Source organism: Benincasa hispida, chromosome 1, assembly GCF_027475165.1.
Source record: "Benincasa hispida cultivar pf3 chromosome 1, pf3_genome.v1.1, whole genome shotgun sequence".
Taxonomy (NCBI): Eukaryota; Viridiplantae; Streptophyta; class Magnoliopsida; order Cucurbitales; family Cucurbitaceae; genus Benincasa; species Benincasa hispida.
In genome coordinates, this window is record NC_143478.1 from 29,093,777 (window position 1) to 29,112,374 (window position 18,598).

Sequence of the window (18,598 nt, forward strand, 5' to 3'; positions counted from 1 at the left end):
CGTACTCAGCCTTCATAATGGAGCCAACAATGTACCCCTGCTTGGTGCTTCTCCAAACTACTGCGTCTCTATTAAGAGTGAACACTGATTCTAATGTAGATTTCCTAGAATCCTTATCAGTTTGGAAATCAGAGTCTGTGTATCCTGTAAGAATCAAATCCTTATAACCATACACGAGTATGTAGTCTCTCGTTCTTCGAAGATACTTGAAGATATTCTTAACAACGGTCCAGTGATCAAATCCTGGATTATACTAATATCTATTGACTATCCCCATTGCATAGCAGATGTCAAGTCTAGTGCATAACATCACATACATCAGGCTACCAATAGCAGATGCATAGGAGATCCATCTCATTTCCTCAACTTCTTGAGGTGTCTTAGAACATTGTTCCTTAGACAAAATAACTCCATCCTTGAAAGTGAGTAAACCCCTATTGGAGTTCCATGACTGAAAGGGACCCACGAGATTTAGGGCATCAACTCCAGCAGACATACATGGATCAATGTTCAAGATACAACCTAAAGGGTATATAGTATAGAGATAAGGTTGGGACCTTACCCTGGTGACACTATGGATATGACTCACTTTGTATTTGATACAAATGCAATGATCCAACACATTCGTGTAGGTGACATGCAAGTGAAAGTATCCTATGAAATGAGTTTGCATAAGACCAGATCATGACATAGTAACCACTAGATGTAATACCGTTGACTAGTTAGGTTTCTATTTCAATAAGATAACCTAGGCAACTTAATCTTAATCCTGAGTGTATTATGTGATGGTGTTAACATTCAACAAGCGGAAGTAATTAGGATGCTAAGCACTCTAACTAAATTAATTTTAGTGAATGAGCATGCAAGGTCATTAAAGAATAATACAGTTTCAAAAATCATACCTTTGAAAAATCTCTTCCAAAGCTCATATCGTCACTTTAATGCTTGTAGATCACCACAAGATCTTCCTTACTATTCTTCTGGCCCTTAGATTGGATGATGGGATCCAAAATGAGAGTAGATTTTGAGGGAATTTTAAGGTTTTGTGAGTTTGGTGTAAAAAAGTTTGAGAGAACACACTTCCCTCAACAAATCCTAAATTGCATAAATCCAATTTTCAGCAATCAAAATTTTCTTTTGTTAAACAATAACATGCAAATTAGATTACATTACAAATTGACATCACACAAAGCACTTAAGATGAGAGATTAGGTGTTTGTGTTAGTGGGTTTTTTAAGAAAAGCCCACCAACTCAAAATTCATAATTGAAATTCCATAATTTCAATTTAAAAAGAAATTGAAAAATAATTAATCTAACTATTTTACATAAATTAATTTCTATGATAATAAAATAAAATAAACAATTAATTTTATATAAATTTAATGTTTAATTAATTAATTAAATAATTTAATTAATCTAATTAATTTATATAAAATATTAAATTAATCAAACACCAATTGTGAACATGAATCCCTATACATGTTTTTAATATTTAAATCAAATATTAACGACTCTCTACTTTCGTTTAATTCAATAATTAAACTTTTAGTTATATCACGTATACTTAATAATTCTTTTAAATTGAATTTGAACATTTCAAATTTTCTCTTCACACTATTATAAGGTTTAGTCCGTTAACTACCTGGTCACTCTACTAAAGCCAGTAGTTGTACTCTCCATACTGTAGATATATTTCTATCCATTTGATTTAACCATGATCAATAAGTCAATCCTTCACAGATTGTTCATATCACAACTGGGTCAAATTTACAGTTTTATCCCCGTAATACATCTTGCTTCTTAAGTCTCCTACTGATCCACTAATGAACAATTGGTTTATAATCCTACCAATAAACCGAGTCTCTCTCAGTCATAGAGAGGGTGGAGCCCTTTGTTCAAGACTAGAAGTCAGTATTTAAGGGAACAACCTATTTGCTAACCTTGAAAACATGTAAGAGTGAATTCCATCTTGCAAGACTATGTCTCCAGTTATCTACCCGGTCTTACCTCTAAAATGGGAGGCTCATTGAGTGACGATGTTGAGCAACTCTCATCCATGCATATTAAAGGATAATCTCGAATAAACAAGAGTTCATAGTTAGTTTAGGAATGAGAACAAGTTACCTTAGGTCATTAGATTGAAATAGTCAATTTTAACAGTAAATAATGTTCTAAAAAAAAAATGACTATCTCGTGGTCTAGTCTTATGCAAACATGTTTTGCGTAGGATGCTCCTACTCACATGTCTTTACATGAACACTTTTGGGATCACTTCGTTTGTATCAAATACAGAGCGAGTCGCATCTATAGTGTCCCCAGGATAAGATACCCAACCCTATCCTTATACCTATATACTGTTTTGGCTATATACTCAAACTTGATCCTCTTTTATGTCTCTACATAAAGTTTAAGTATTCATGCTATAGCCAGGGGTCTATTAATTTATTGGATTTAGGCTTTACAAGTGCAATTTGCATGTTCAATAACAACTTTATTGAATAAACCTCAATAATTGTGGGGTTGATATCCTAAATCTCTTAGAATCCTATAATTTGTAAACATTGTATAAACAAACTCTTTATGTGATTAATTAAATATTTAATAGTTGATGTCCTAAATCTCGTAGGATTCTATCTCTTGTTTGTTAGAACAAAATTATAGAGTTTATTTCGAAAATGATGAAGTGTTCATCAATATAGGAAGTAAACAGATTTGCTCTGCAAAATTAGAAAATAACTTGTATATATGAAAACCAACTAAGGTCAAAGCCGTATTAAACATAGAGATGTTTAAAACTGCTGGGACTCATAAAAAACGGAAGATTTCTTCAAATGCCAAAATCTCAACAGGATTGAGAGATTAGTTAAGAGCGGTCATCTAAATAAGTTGGAAACAGTTCATTACCACCATGTGAGTCCTGTCTCGAGGGTAACCCTTTTGTGAGCACATCTGCAATTTCTGACACAGTAATCAAAGTTTTATCTCAGTAACCCTTTTGTGAGAACATCTGCAATTTCCTGATTTGAGAGAACATAAGGAATGCATATACTTCCATTGTCAAGTCTTTCCTGAATGAAGTGCCGGTCGATCTTAACGTGTTTTGTTCTGTCATGCTGAACATGATTATTTACAATACTTATTGCTGCCTTATTGTCACAAAACGGTTTCATTGGGAGCTCATTGTCTTGATGAAAATCTGATAACACTTTCATTAGCCAGATTTCTTCATATATCCCTAAACTCATGGCCCGATACTCAGCTTCTGCACTACTTCTGGCCACAACTCCTTGTTTCTTGCTCCTTCAGGTCACAAGATTACCCCAAATCAAAAGTGCAGTACCATGATGTTGATTTTCTATCAACAATACTTCTTGAACATTAACCCCTTACCTGGTGTACCTTTCAGATATCGTAGGATACGTTCAACTGCTATCATGAAACAATAAGCTTGCATAAACTGACTGTCGACACTCACTGCATATGAAATATTAGGTCTCGTATGAGATAAGTATATCAATTTCCCAACTAACCGTTGATATATTTCTTTATTGATCGGAACACTGTTACTAGTATTGTTGAGCTTTGAATTATATTTAAGTGGGGTGTCAGCAGGTTTGCACCCAGTCATTCTTGTTTCTGTTAGAAGATCAATCGTGTATTTTCGTTGGGGCGCTAAGATTCCGTCCCTAGACCGGGCCACTTTCATTCCGAAAAATTATCTTAACTTCCCAAGGTCTTTAATTTCAAACTCTTTGGCCATCTTTGCTTTGAGTTTCACAATTTCATCATCACCATCACTGGAGAGCACAATATCGTCAACATACACAATGATAACTGCTACCTTCCCTGAAGTTGACTTCTTTGTAAGAAGTGTATGATCTGAGTGCCCTTGAGTATACCCTTATCCTTTGACAAAAGTGAAAAATCTGTCAAACCAGGCTCTCGAAGACTGTTTCAACCCATATAGCGACTTTCTCAACCAGCAGACTCACTGTTTGAATTGAACTTCAAATCTGGGAGGAGGATTCATGTAGACTTTCTCCTCGAATGTTAGCATGTTGATTGATAATATGACCTGAATCAAAGTATTTTCTGGCACGAGTTCTGATTTGTTTACATATACACCTAGGCACTTGATTGTTACTATGAGGTGGTATGTGTTTCCATACGTTGGTATCTGATCTGCTGATGTTGAGGCATACTTGTATGTTGTGAAACTATGATGTTTAGGTATACATGAATGTTGTAGAATATGTTGTTGAGGATTATGTGTATGTGGTAGAGCCATGATATTGAGGATTACATGTATGTCATAGATTCATACGGTGTTGATTTTTGAATGTTGAGACTGTGTGAATGTTGTCACTGATTAGTTTGATGCTCACCAGTTTGTGTTTCCTTCGGGATTCACCAGCTTGTGTTTCCTTCGGGATTCACCAGTTTGTGTTTCCTTCGGGATTCACCAGTTTTGTGTTTCCTTCGGGATTCACCAGTTTGTGTTTCCTTCGGGATTAACCAGTTTGTGTTTCCTACTGGATTCACCAGAGGTAGTGGGCATACTTAACTACAGTAGGATAGGACTGAGTCTCTTACCTGTTTCATGTGTGTATATGTGCCATAGGTGGGTATCTAGAGGACATAGATGCCGAGCCTGACCCCAGTGGTGGGGTTACTTACTGAGTATTTCATATTCATTATTTCTTATGTTGATGTTTCAGGTAAAGGTAAAGATGTATCGGCGATGGCGCAGCGGAATTCGTGATCGTGTCATTGGGACTAGTTTTTTTTTTTTTTCTCTTCCGCATCATGAAATTTAGAGTCTTTATTTTTCCCTTAATATTTAGTGTTACTATTTGAAATTTATTACTAAGGATTATTTCTTTTATATACTTTTATTAGTCTTTACGAATTTTGGGTACCCTATTATTGTTTTAACAATTGCATTTAATAAATGTCTTTTGAACTTCTCTTGTTTAATTAGCATTTATTTCAACATAACTGAGCGTCGTTTTAAATTCTATGCATGCATTTATTTTAGTAACGACCTAACCTTAGTCCTAGGAGGTCGAGTCGTTATAGTTGGTATCAGAGCCCATGTTTTGGGTTCTGTAGATTGACTAACTATGTAAGTCTAGATTGTCCTTGTGGCCCATGAACGGATTCCTCGTCATCGCCAGGTACGTCTTATCAATTACAAGTATTATGATAGTTGTGCATTAAAATATTTGTTTAGCTTAAATGCACCAGTTATGTTCTAATGCTAGGTCAGTGACTCGTTAGAAGTTATTATAAGAAGATTATCAGATACGACACTACAAAAGGAGAAAAATAAAATAGATTAAATTATAAGGTCACTTGGTACTAGTTAATCTCATGGAAATTATGTTAGAAACGAACAAGTATATATACCTCAGTTCAGCAATGCTAAATATCGATGAAACTATGTAGAGTTATGAAAATTTATGAATGAAGGTATTTAAATGTTTAAGCCAAAGAATAAAATTGTCGAGACAAGAATTGATCAAGGACTAGTGTTATGTTTTGTGTTGGATGTGCAATCAGTAGTAGTATAAATTTCTTCACAGGCCACATACTCAAGTACAAGGTTAAAAGTTGTTTTATGGATAAGAAGGAGAAAAAGAAGGGACTATGGATTTATTAAAGGTTCTGAGATATTAAAACCAAACATTTTGAGAAAAATTTTAGAAAGGATTCATAAGTCATAATCATTTGGGTAATACTACAACTTGATGAACTAGGTAAAGTATGTGTAATGATATAAAGAATTATTTTGGAATATCTAGCTAGGTAGATGTCATTAAAGGAAACTAAAATAGTTGGACATGACCTTAGACTTAAAGGGGTTAAAGCAAGGTGTTATTTGTTTAGGTTGAAGGATTATTTTAGTATACCTAGACTAAACCCAGAGCCTTATTGTGTTAAGGAGACCCAAGTTAGACAGATTTGAAGAAACAAAAGTCTTTTGGAGTTTAAACGTATGCAAATTGGCAAAGAGGAATTCTATAAGAATGAAATTCTTAGTGAGAGAGATAAGATTTATAGAGGAGTTAAGTAAAATATATTTTAGTAAAGAGATTATGTTCCAAATGGAAAGTGAAAAAAAAAAAAAGGATGTGTCTTGAATTTAGTGGTTTTATCAGAGATAAGTGTGAATGAGAGAAAAGTATCCGAGAAAGTTTACTCTTTTGGAAGGAGAAAGAAATTTAATGTGTTCGAAACTCCTAGTTAAGTATGGTTTGAAGGCTTGATAAGAGGGGTTACAAGGTATTTGTTTTGGTGTAAAAGAAGAATACCTCATTATCATGTGGAACTTTAGGACAATATGTGTTAGATGGAAAGCTAGCTTATGTAGGTGATTGGTATGGAACTTTGTTTTAACACAAGAATCTGTTACCGAAACCGAAGGTTGAGAAGGGATAAGTTAAAATGGAGTTACTAGTAATAGTAGATGTTCGAGAACTATTGATATGGTATTTTGAGGCTTCATTAGTTAAGACGTAAAACATTGAGGGCATTAGTAAGATTTAAGGGATTTGGACTTTGTGTGCAAGTGTTGGAAACATGAACTAGCAAGACCATCAATTTGATTGAAAAAGGAACTTAATCCAGCTCGAGGTAGACAAAAGTGGTATATGCACAAAAGTAAGTAAGTTGGATCTTCCAATATCACCATTGGCATAAGGGATAGACTTGTAATAAAGTTGAGTTGATAACAAGAAGTTGTTATAGGTGGGGTTGGAGCGGTACAGGATAGTATATTTTCTCTTGCATGGGCAATGAGTTAACTAGCTCTAAGGAGTACGAGTAAGTCAAGTTATGACTTATGAATCAAGAAGGTTTTATCGTAAAAAACTAACTTCAGGGATCAATTACGGTTATTACGAGGTTATGGAAATGTGTTATCAATTGATTGATGCTTTAGCATCCAGAGACTTTAAAACCTCATTTTCAGAGGGAATTTTAGACTCATCCGCAATAGGGTCTAAGTAATGATATGTGATTGTTTTAAGGCTAAAGAATAATATGAGGATTGACTTAAGTAGTTTTATAGCCCATGACAGTATAGAGCCTCGTGATGAGTTTCTCATGAATGGGAGACTTAATTAGGTAGAGTTATTCTCAGGCATGTAGACCCTAAGAAAGGCATCATAGTCGGTGCTTCTAGAGTAGAAACAGTTTTCAGTTGCCCAGATTTGTTGTGGTACGTATCTTCATATGATGCATTATATAGTATGACCAGTTTCTTCACTGTACATATGAAGTTTTCCTAGTGACAAAATGGTAAGTTCAAATGTATGTTTTTAGTGTATAAGACTTTCTTAACTTCATGACCGTTTTCACAGTTCTCAGCTCGTACGTGTAGAAGTGTTGCTGATTTCCAATATATTAAGTTTCATAGTTATTTATGGAAGGGGTTGTTATACCTCTTTTGGTACTAGTTTTAGCTATGTCAAATGATGACCCTTGTTTTGCATCTAGTTTTTTTGAAGAGTTTACAATTAGCATTGGGTACTCGATTGGATTTTAGTACAATTTTCACCCATAGGCTGATGATCAAATAGGACGTCTGAACTAGATATTGGAAGATATGTTGTGCGCTTGTGCATTAGAGTTTTTAGGGAGTTGGGATTCTCACTTGCATTTAATGAAGTTTGCATATAATAATAGCTATCAGATTGCCACTAGCACATTACCATTTGGGGCTCTATATGGAAAGAGTGCAAGTCTCCAGTATGCCGGGGTGAGGTTGGTGAGAGGAAGTTGCTAGGTCTTGAGCTAGTGTAGACCATGAATGAGGCAATACAGAAGATCAGAGCTCGTATGCAACCATCTTAGAGCAGATAGAAAAGCTATGCCAATGTGAGACGTAAGAACCTGGAATTTGAGATTGGTTATAAAGTGTTCTTAAGGGTGGCACCTATAAAAGGTATTATAAGGTTTGGCAGGAAAGGAAAGTTGAGTTCGAGGTTTATTGGGCCTTTCGAGGTCTTAGAGCGAATTGGCCCTGTAGCTTACTGATTGGCATTACCTCCAGCACTGTCTTCAGTTCATAATGTCTTCCACATTTCTATTTTGAGGAAGGTATGTGACAGATCCGTCCCATGAGTTGACTTTGAGTCATTGCAGTTGAATGACAACTTGAGCTACGAGGAGAAGCTTGTAGAATTTCTCGCTAGAGAAGTAAAGACGTTACGCCGCAGGGAGAGTGCGCTTGTGAAAGTCCTGTGGAAGAATCATCAGTTCAAGGAGGCCACTTAGGAGTGAGAGAATGAGATGAGGGCTCAGTACCCGGAGCTTTTTCAGGAATGAACTTTCGAGGACGAAAGTTCTTTAAGGAGGGAAGAATGTAACATCCTGTGTAGTTATAAAATTAAATTCAACATTTTTGTTTTAATTGAGAACTTTTGTCAATTCTGAAATTTAGTGTGTTTAAAGGAAAATTTTGGATTTTTATGTCGCATTAATTTAATTTTAAGTCGATGTCAAAATTGAGATTTTATGGGGAGAATTGAGTTAATTTTGAAATTTGGATTTTAAAGAGGAAGAGGAAAGAATTTTAAATATATATATAGTTATAGTTATTTGAGAATTCAATAAAGAAAATATTTAAAAAGGTTTGGAAATTTGGATTTAGTTTAAGGAAAGATGGAATTATTTTGGAAATTGAATTTATTTTTTTGAAGTTTGAGAAATCGAAATTTTGGGAAGAGATAATATGTATATATAAATAAAGAAAGAATATGTATATATATATATATATATTAACTTCTCCATCGAGAAGCGTGCTAAAAAGGAAAAAAGAAGAAGAAGAATTTTCATCTTCTTCTTCGTGAAGGAGTAATGGCCGCCTGAACTCTCTTCCTCCAGCCGAGACTAAGCCGCACGCCACACTGTCAGCCCTCGCCAACTACATCCGAGTCGCCTTCCACTTTTGACCGTTCACGCCGTCGCTCGAGTGCCCTAACCACCTGCGTCTGAGGTGTCGTCACATCTACACCGCTTTTCAGACAGCAACATTTGCACCGCGCCTGTCCGGCCGTCCTTCTCGATCGAGCCTACACTGCCATCACTAAGCCCAACGCGTGCCACTCGTTCCAGCCGCCAATTTGGGTTCAGCCACGATGACTGCTTCGCAGACCTGTTCGTTTCGCGCAGGGGGTTCTGTCGCGACGATCGCTTCTCAGATCTGGCCAGCGCCCACCAGATTTTCGCCTATTGATCACTTTCATTTGGGTTTTCGCCAGATTTTGAGTTTGGTGTAAGTTTTTTTAGGTTTCTTGAACGTTCTTGATTACCCATTTAAAATTTTGGCTCAATATTTACCCTTAAACTTTGGGTGTTCAGATTCAAGTTTCAGGGAGAATCTTGAGCTTTTTGATGTTTTTGTTGTGGGTGATTTAAGTTGATCTTGTGGGTTTTCGGTTTCGTCGAGCAAGGAAGAGCCTAAGCTTACTAGTTTCTAAAGTTGTGATTAGAGGTAAGTAATCTTACCACTGGAACTGCCCACGGGCCAGGTTTTAGTTGTATGCTAGCATGATGAGTGTATGTTATGGTAAATGTTAGCATGTTGATTGATAATATGACCTGAATCAAAGTATGTTCTGGCACGAGTTCTGATTTTTTTACATATACACCTAGGGACTTGATTGTTACTATGAGGTGGTATGTGTTTCCATACGTTGGTATCTGATCTGCTGATGTCGAGGCATACTTGTATGTTGTGGAACTATGATGTTAAGGTATACATGAATGTTGTAGAATATGTTATTGAGGATTATGTGTACGTGGCAAAGCCATGGTATCGAGGATTACATGTATGTCATAGATTCGTACGGTGTTGATTTTTGAATGTTGAGACAGTGTGAATGTCGTCACTGATTAGTTAGATGCTCACCAGTTTGTGTTTCCTTTGGGATTCATCAGTTTTGTGTTTCCTTCGGGATTCAGCATTTTTGTGTTTCCTTCGGGATTCACTAGTTTTGTGTTTCCTTCGGGATTCACCAGTTTGTGTCTCCTTCAGGATTCACCAGTTTGTGTCTCCTTCGGGATTCACCAGTTTGTGTTTCCTATGGGATTCACCAGAGGTAGTGGGCATACTTAACTACAGCAGGATAGAACTCAGTCTCTTACCTGTTTCATGTGTGTATATGTGCCATAGGTGGGTATCTAGAGGACATAAATGCCTAGCCTGACCCCAGTGGTGGGGTTACTTACTAAGTATTTCATACTCATTCTTTCTTATGTTGATGTTTCAGGTAAAGGTAAAAATGTACCGGCGATGGTGCAGCGGAATTCGTGATCGTGTCACTGGGATTAGTTTTTTTCGCTTCCGCATCATAAAATTTAGAGTCTTTATTTTTCCCTTAATATTTACTATTACTGTTTGAAATTTATTACTAAGGAGTATTTCTTTTATATACTTTTATTAGTCTTTACGAATTTTGGGTACCCTATTATTGTTTTAACAATTGCATTTAATAAATGTCTTTTGAACTTCTTTTATTTAATTAGCATTTATTTCAACATAACTGAGCGTCATTTTAAATTCTATGCATGCATTTATTTTAGTAACGGCCTAAACTAAGTCCTAGGGGGTCGGGTTGTTACAAAACGAGTCGAAGGATAGGACTCTTTTAAACAGTCTAAGGGGTTTTGAAAATTAAGGACCCGGGAAGGCATTTGGTTGATCAAGTGAGCAGCAGTAAGGATAGCATAACCCCATAGGTAAGACGGGAGTGATGTGGATAGCATTAAGGACCTAGCAACTTCCACTAAATGATGATTTTTCCTCTCGAACACCCCATTTGGTTGGGGAGTGTAGGCACACGAACTCTAGTGGATAATCCCTTTGGATGCAAGAAACTCCCGGAAGGAAGCGTTAAAGAATTCTCGCCTATTGTCACTTCACAAAATACTAATCTTGGCATTAAACTGGGTTTCCATAGTGGCATAAAATTGCTGGAATATAGATAACATCTCGGACTTATCAGTGAGAAGAAAGACCCAAGTATGCCGAGTGTGGTCGTCTATAAAAGTGACAAACCAGCGTTTCCCTATGGAGGTTGTGGTTGGTGAGGGACCCCAAACATCACTGTGGACTAAGATGAAGGGTTTGGATGGTTTATAGGGCTGGGAGTGGAAGGAGACACGACTCTGTTTGGCACGAATACACACTTCACACTTTAAAGAAAACATATTAATATTGAAAAATAAATGTGGAAATAAGTATTTCATGTACTGAAAGTTCAGATGCCCTAAGTGGTAATGCCATAACAGAAAATCATTATCAGAGGTAGAAAAATTTAAGGAGACAAGGCTAGTTCTATAATCATTCCTAGAGGAAGCATCATCAGTTAGGAACTAGAGTCCCCCATCGTGCTGGGCAGTACCAATCGTCGTCCTCGAGCTTAGATCCCGAAATAAAAAAAAGTCAGGTGAAAAGACAATTCAGATCTCTTGTAATCTTACTGATGGATAACAATTGATATGAAATTTTAGGAACATGCAAAACGTCCCGCAAAACCAAACCCTCAAATGGAGATAAATCCTCTTTTCCTGTAACAGGTGCGAATGACCCATCTGATACCATGTTAACGTCCTGTTTGGGCTTTATGGGCTCTGATACCATGTTAGAGAGTATGGGGCTCCATCTCAAAACCAATTGGCTTTCAATGTGGGATTCTCAACATGCCTTCTCAAGATGGTTCCTCTTTTGGTTCACCAATCTTGATTGGATCACAATTTCTTCTTATTAGACCGACATCACCCGTCTGGGCTTTATAGGCTCTGATACCATGTTAGATAGTATGGGGTTCCATCTCAAAACCAATTGGCTATGAGAGGGGTAACCCATCTATCTTATAAAGAGTGCGAGTCTCCTTTTTCCAATGTGGGATTCTCAACAGTATATGTAATTCGTTGCAACAATGAAAGTGGAATATCAGAACCTGGCTTTAATACCAATTGAAGGAACTCTTAACGAAGAGCATCCATGAGCACGTTCAGATCTTTTCGATTTCATTGTGACCGAAATACAATATATACATTCTCATAGATAGTTATGCAAATTAACACTAATTAACCGCATGCTTCGAACAATAAAATACAAGGGAAAGAGTCTCATACCAGTTGAAGACTCTCTTCAAACGTTGAACTCAAAAGTAGTGGAAGAACCTTTACTCGCACTATATCGCCCAATAAACCAGTCGGCTACAGCAGCACAATCGTTTCCACGAACGGCAACAACACGAACAGTCATGAACAAGAAAGCAGTAGGAACGACACCACCAATTAGAGCCCTTGGTATTCTCGGAGTGAAAATTCAAAGTGTGTCTTTTGTGAATTTAGTAGAGGTCGGAGAAAAGATAAATCGTGTAAACGATAAGCAAGTGGGAGAGAAAGAGCTATTGTATAGTTGTGTGCTTATCGTTTAGAAGAAGCTACACGATCGTGTAAGTTTTACTAAGCGATCGTTTAATAAAAGGTAGACGATTGTTTAGAAAATGCGGTACACCATGCGATCGTTTAGGGATGGGCGTGCAATCGTTAAGGCGCTAGTGTGCAATCGTTTAGACGATGAGCTACTATCATATAGGCTCTCAAGCTAGGTGATCGTTACGCTTTCACACCAATTGCGAATTTTCAAACTTTTTGCAAAATGAAAGCAAATTTTCATTTTAGTCTTCGGTTACAATAACCGACTTTGGATTCTCCCACTAACGCACGTCCAAGGAGAGGTTTTTGGCCAATTATCGTATAATTAACCAATTTAATAATTAATGAATATAATCATATTATATTCCCACCTTATAGTTTGAGATCACATATGTACTATTGTAATTTCTCCTCCACTTGATATAAATCATATTTATATCTTATTTTCTCCAAAAAAAAAATAAAAATGTAACTCATACATTTAGCCAATTATATCACATATAATTAACCAGTCCAATTATATCATATATAATCGAACTCCCTCTTGTCAATTTGAACATTTCAAATTGACCAAAACACTGATTCTCAACTTTATCCAAGCTACCCAGGGGACCTAATGGACCCGTGTTTCGAAGCTCCAATGGTACGTGAATAGCTGACTGTACTCTTTAGCCACGAGATCCACCATCCGTTAACTGTAGGTATTCCACTAAAGACCAACAGCTGAACTCTTCTGACCACAGATATATTTATGTATGCATCGAATATAACCAATCATGAGTACGATGACCCTTAAAAAATGCTCGTAAGTACAGCTAGGCCAATTTACCGTTTTTCCCTTGTAGTTACATCTCACTCCTTAAGTACCACTGATTCCTCTAATGAACAATACAACATAGTCCAACTATGTGTGAATACCTCTCGAGCCAAGAGAAGGTGTGTGGCTCCACATAGTTCAAGCCCTGGAATCAGCCCTTAAGGGAGCTATCTATCTACTTGCCCCTGTTTTGGGGAAGGAGTGAATTCCATCTTATGTAGTCGAGTTCCTAGCTCCCAAATCAGACGAATCCCCAAAATGGTAGGTTTGAATCGGCGACTTGGCCACTCGCACCCATACAAATCAAAGGACCGCCATCAATGGCAGGAGTTCTCAACTCACTCAGGATTAAGGTCATGTTACCTATGGTCATCCTAGTGAAGTGAAGACTCTGTCATGAACGGTGTTATATAACAAGACGTTAACACTTCGTGGTCAGGTCTTATACAAACTCTTTGTATAGGATGCCCCCGCTCCGATGTCCCCTACACGAATGATTAGGATCAGACCATCTGTGACAAGTCACAACATTTGTGACAATTCCACAATGTGGGCGTCATCCGTAGCGTTATCAGGATAAGGTTTCCCTCCTATATCCATATACAATAAACCATTTTGGTTATCACTCAAGACATGATCCACTTGTATGTCACCACATACATGCTTAAGTTACATACAAATAACCAGGGATTTTATGTTTATTGGTTTGTGGTAAAGCAAATAAAATATACAACTTATCAAAATCAAAATGTGAAATAAATATCATATATTATACAACAAAAGAATTTGTACAAACTGTTTACAAACTACAGAACACGAGACTTTAGGGCATCAACCCCAACACACCCTCATAGGCAGGAGTTCACAACTCATTCAAGATTAAGGTCATGTTATCTATGTTCATCCTAGTGAAATGAAAGTCTCAATTATGGACAACATTATATAACGAGACTAAACATTTCATGGTCTGGTCTTATACAAACTCTTTTATATAAAGCATCCCCGCTCGCGTGTCTAATATACGAATGATCAGGATCAAATTATTTGTAGCACTTTACAACATTTGTAATACCTATAAAGCGAGCCACTCGTAGTGTCACCAGGATAAGGTATCCCTCCTTTATCCATATACTACAGACCATTTAGGTTATCACTTAAAGCACGATCCACTTGTATGTCTCCACCTACATACTTAAGTTACAACGATAACCATGGATCTTAGTTTATTGCTTTGTGGTTAATGCAACTAAAACTCTCATATTTCATAGACTGAAATGAAAAAAATATCTCATATTATAAATCATAAAATGTTTGATCATACATGTGTTTACAAACTATAAGACCCTACGAGATTTAGGGCATCAACCTCAATAGTGAAGACAATAGTTGTCAATCCTCCCATGACAACTATTGCTAACATATTTCTGTGAACATGTGTCCTTCATACCTACTAAACCTGATTAGCAGTTTATAATTTTCTAGAACTTAACACATAATCTTGGCAATAGCTCCAAGCACACAAGTTCTTACTAATCAGAATATCAACTTTAACATACTTAGCAGTTTAAGAAAAACCAAACTTATTTACAAATGCTCTACCCTGTTCCCATGACATGAACGTAAAATCTAGATTAACAAAACATGATGAGCCACCTAAGCTTCAAACTTTCTAAGGGTTTGAGAAGTGACTGACTGGCAGAACTACAAGGCCTCAGAATGTTGACCACTACCTGGGGAGGAAAACATTAAAAAAAGTAAGCTGGAAGCCCAGTGAGTAACTTCTTTCAAGAAAACATGTTTCGTAACTCATAGTATAAATAACTTAATAATAAAACATTCTCATTAACATACAAGGGTTCAAAAATAACAATTAGGAAATAAAGAAAACATAACATGAAAATCCTGGTTTAAACTCATCAATATATCCTGTAGAATTCCTCTACTCCTTTTCTTGAACATGTGGGAGAGCCCTTTTGCTTGATCTCATCAATGTCGATAACATAAGTCTTGCGTGCACGTAAAACTGAATAGAATCCTGCTTACCTTACCATACCTTCAGTAGCAAGGATCGTCATATAACTGGATACCTTACCATAACTTCGGTACCTAAGATTAGGAGTAGGTTTTCATATTTTCATACATGTTAACATCATTAAATAACATGCTTGTCAAACTTACATGAATTAGTAAATAACTCATTTAAATGCTAAGTCATGGCATGAAAACTCAAGTGGAACGTATGGAAATGTCATAAAAAAATTTGTCTTTTAAAACATCAATCATGCATTAAACTCGATTCCCATTACTAAAAGCATGCATTGAACATTAAAGTAAAAGTAACTATGCGTTGAACATTCATAAGTAAAACACTTAACAAATATTTTGAAAACTAGTCACTCTTAAGCTACTTATCTCAGGGGTCTATAAGCCTATTCTATTTGTGTTTTCCCTGAAATAAGGAAAGGTCCCCTTGGTCAGTATAACTAGCTCTCTTCTAAACTTAGCGCATAAACTTAACTTCATCGCATACTAGTAATTCGTCGCATCACAACTAGGTTTAACGTGTCATAACCCATCGTCATGGTATCAACTATCCTTAATCATCTTACCTTATAACTTGGCTGAAAATTTGGATATCTTTCCTTAGGGTGCTTAGATAAGCACTGAAACACCTTCTTAGCCTATGCGATGAACGTCTACTATGCGACGTACTCAAAGCGCCTTAGTTGTGAACTCTGTCTACTTATCAATGCAAATGATCAATTGGTCAGCTGCTTGCTTGTTCTTCGTATGCATCTACCCGTTTATTCATCCACAACATCATTTCAAATTTCAATTTTCCAAATTTCATAACTTTAATTCCAGCATTTAACTAGCTAAGCTTCCTTTAATGAATTTGCTCATAAATATCTTAACTTTTACTTACCCTAGAACTTGAGCTTTCTTCCTTTGAGTTTATTTGAAACCTCCAGCTTTCCTTCAAGCTTGTCGAGAACTCTTTACACTTTCTAAGTCTTCATATGGTAGCAACACTCTTTCCTTTAAGTGTAAGAAAACTTAGCAAACCATTTTCCTTCTTTGTCAGATTAGTTTATACTTAGGTTTGCATGAATATTCCAACCTAATTAAACGTCACATGGCATACTTATCTTCCAATCAATGTCTCTAAGACTGCCACTTGGCCTACTTACAAATTAATTAAGCTGAACTCCTCGGCTTAACTTCATGGCATGGTCTTGCGGCCACTTAAGCCTTTTCCTGTTAGTGCATATTTCTACTCATTGTCATATCCTCTGAGCGACACCTTCAACACATGATCTTCTACCGCCTCGTTGTCAGCTTAGCCTCAATATTGGCATACAAGGTTGGTCGCATACTTCCTTTGTTCCCCTTTGTTGTGCTTAGCCATAACGATCCCTTCTTGGACCTCTGGCCGCATAGTTCAACAGGATTGGCCGCATGGTGCCTCATAGCTCCAACGGATGGAGTTCTTTACTTTCTCTAAGTGTTAACTTCCTCCTACTTCACCCAAGAACTCAACATTCCATACTTAGCATAATTTCTTGCCCTTTTTCCCAGCTTGCCATTGTTTAACCTTCTCAACTTTCTATGCGTCGATTGCTTTATAACCTAAATGCATATACTCGTGATAGTTAAAATTTTTTCCTTCTCTTAACATTTCAAATGCATAATTCATTAGGCATACCTAGCTTACTTTTGCATCAATCTTAATGCACATCTTTAGCACATATTTAAGAGAACTTAAACTTAATTAACTAGTCAAACAAATTCAAAGGATTACAAATAAGAATCAAATTAGTTTTAGTGTAATTTGAATTGTTCAAATCAACCAAAAGGAATCAATTGTATAAGATACAATTAAACAATGTATATAGATACATTATATAATATAATGTATGTTGATACATTATATCATTTTATGAGAGAAATAAATATTTGAATGATTCAAATATTAATTATATGAATATGATTCATATGTTAAAATTTAATGTGAATATGATTCATAATAAATTTATATAGTTTTATAAGAGAAACAAGTATTTTAATATGATTCAAATATTAGTTATATGAATATGATTCATATAAAATCTATATGTTAAAATTTAATGTGAATATGATTCATATTAAATTTATATAGTTTTATGAGAGAAATAAATATTTGAATATGATTCAAATATTAATTATGTGAATGTGATTCATATAGAAACTATATGTTCAAATTAATATGAATATGATTCATATTAAATTTATATAGTTTAATGAGAGAGGTTGTTATTTGAATATGATTCAAATATTAAATTATATGAATGTGAATTATATAAAAACTATAGGTTATATTATATGTGATATAATATAAACTATAGATTATATGTTATATATGATATAACTTATAGTTTAATATTTATATATATATCAAGTTAGTTAACATATATATATATATATTCAGTTAGTTAATATATTATTATTATTATTATTATTTTATTAAATTTCAAATTTTGAATTTGAAATTTGAATTAAAAAGGGGAAGGAGTTAACCCTCAAATCTCTCATGTTTACGTAAAAAATTAGAGAGAGAAGAGGAACTGCTTCTTCTTCCTCCTCTCCTTTTTTCTGGGTTATATAGAAAATGTTCTCATAAAAATCTCTCATACTCATCCCTAAGTCGAGATTGAGTGCAAGCCCACACCTCTATACGATTCTTGTCCCTGAAAATAATGGAAAAAACCCATGGTGGTGTTCAGTTGTAGTGTTCGTAAAATTGGGAGAAGAGACACGAATTGGAAAGGAACGTGAAGAATTAATCTTCAAAGGTAAGTGATTTTTGGATCTCTTCTTCCTCTTCCTTTGTTTTTCTGTTAATTGCATGGTAAATTAGAATGCATAGTGGGTTTTCATTCTCATTGATTTGCATGATTCTGTAAAATTAAAATTATGCTCAATGATTGCTTCTGCTTCGGGGAATTCCAATCCCTTCATGTCGGGCACCTCAAATTTTGAAGTAACGTAAACTACCTTTACACCTTCTCTATAACTCGTACGGTGTTTTAGAAACACATTTGAGGGAACTTTGTTCAAAATGTAAACAATAGTCTCAACTGGATATCCCCAAAATGAATAAGGCAATTGAGCATAACTCATCATTTAACAAACCATGTCCAACAGAATTCTATTTCTCCTTTCTGCTACATCATTCTGTTGAGGTATATTGGGTGCTGTGAGTTGAGACTGAATTCCATATTTTATCAAATAGTCCTGGAATTTCAAGTCCATATACTTCCCACCTCGATCTGATCGAAGTGTTT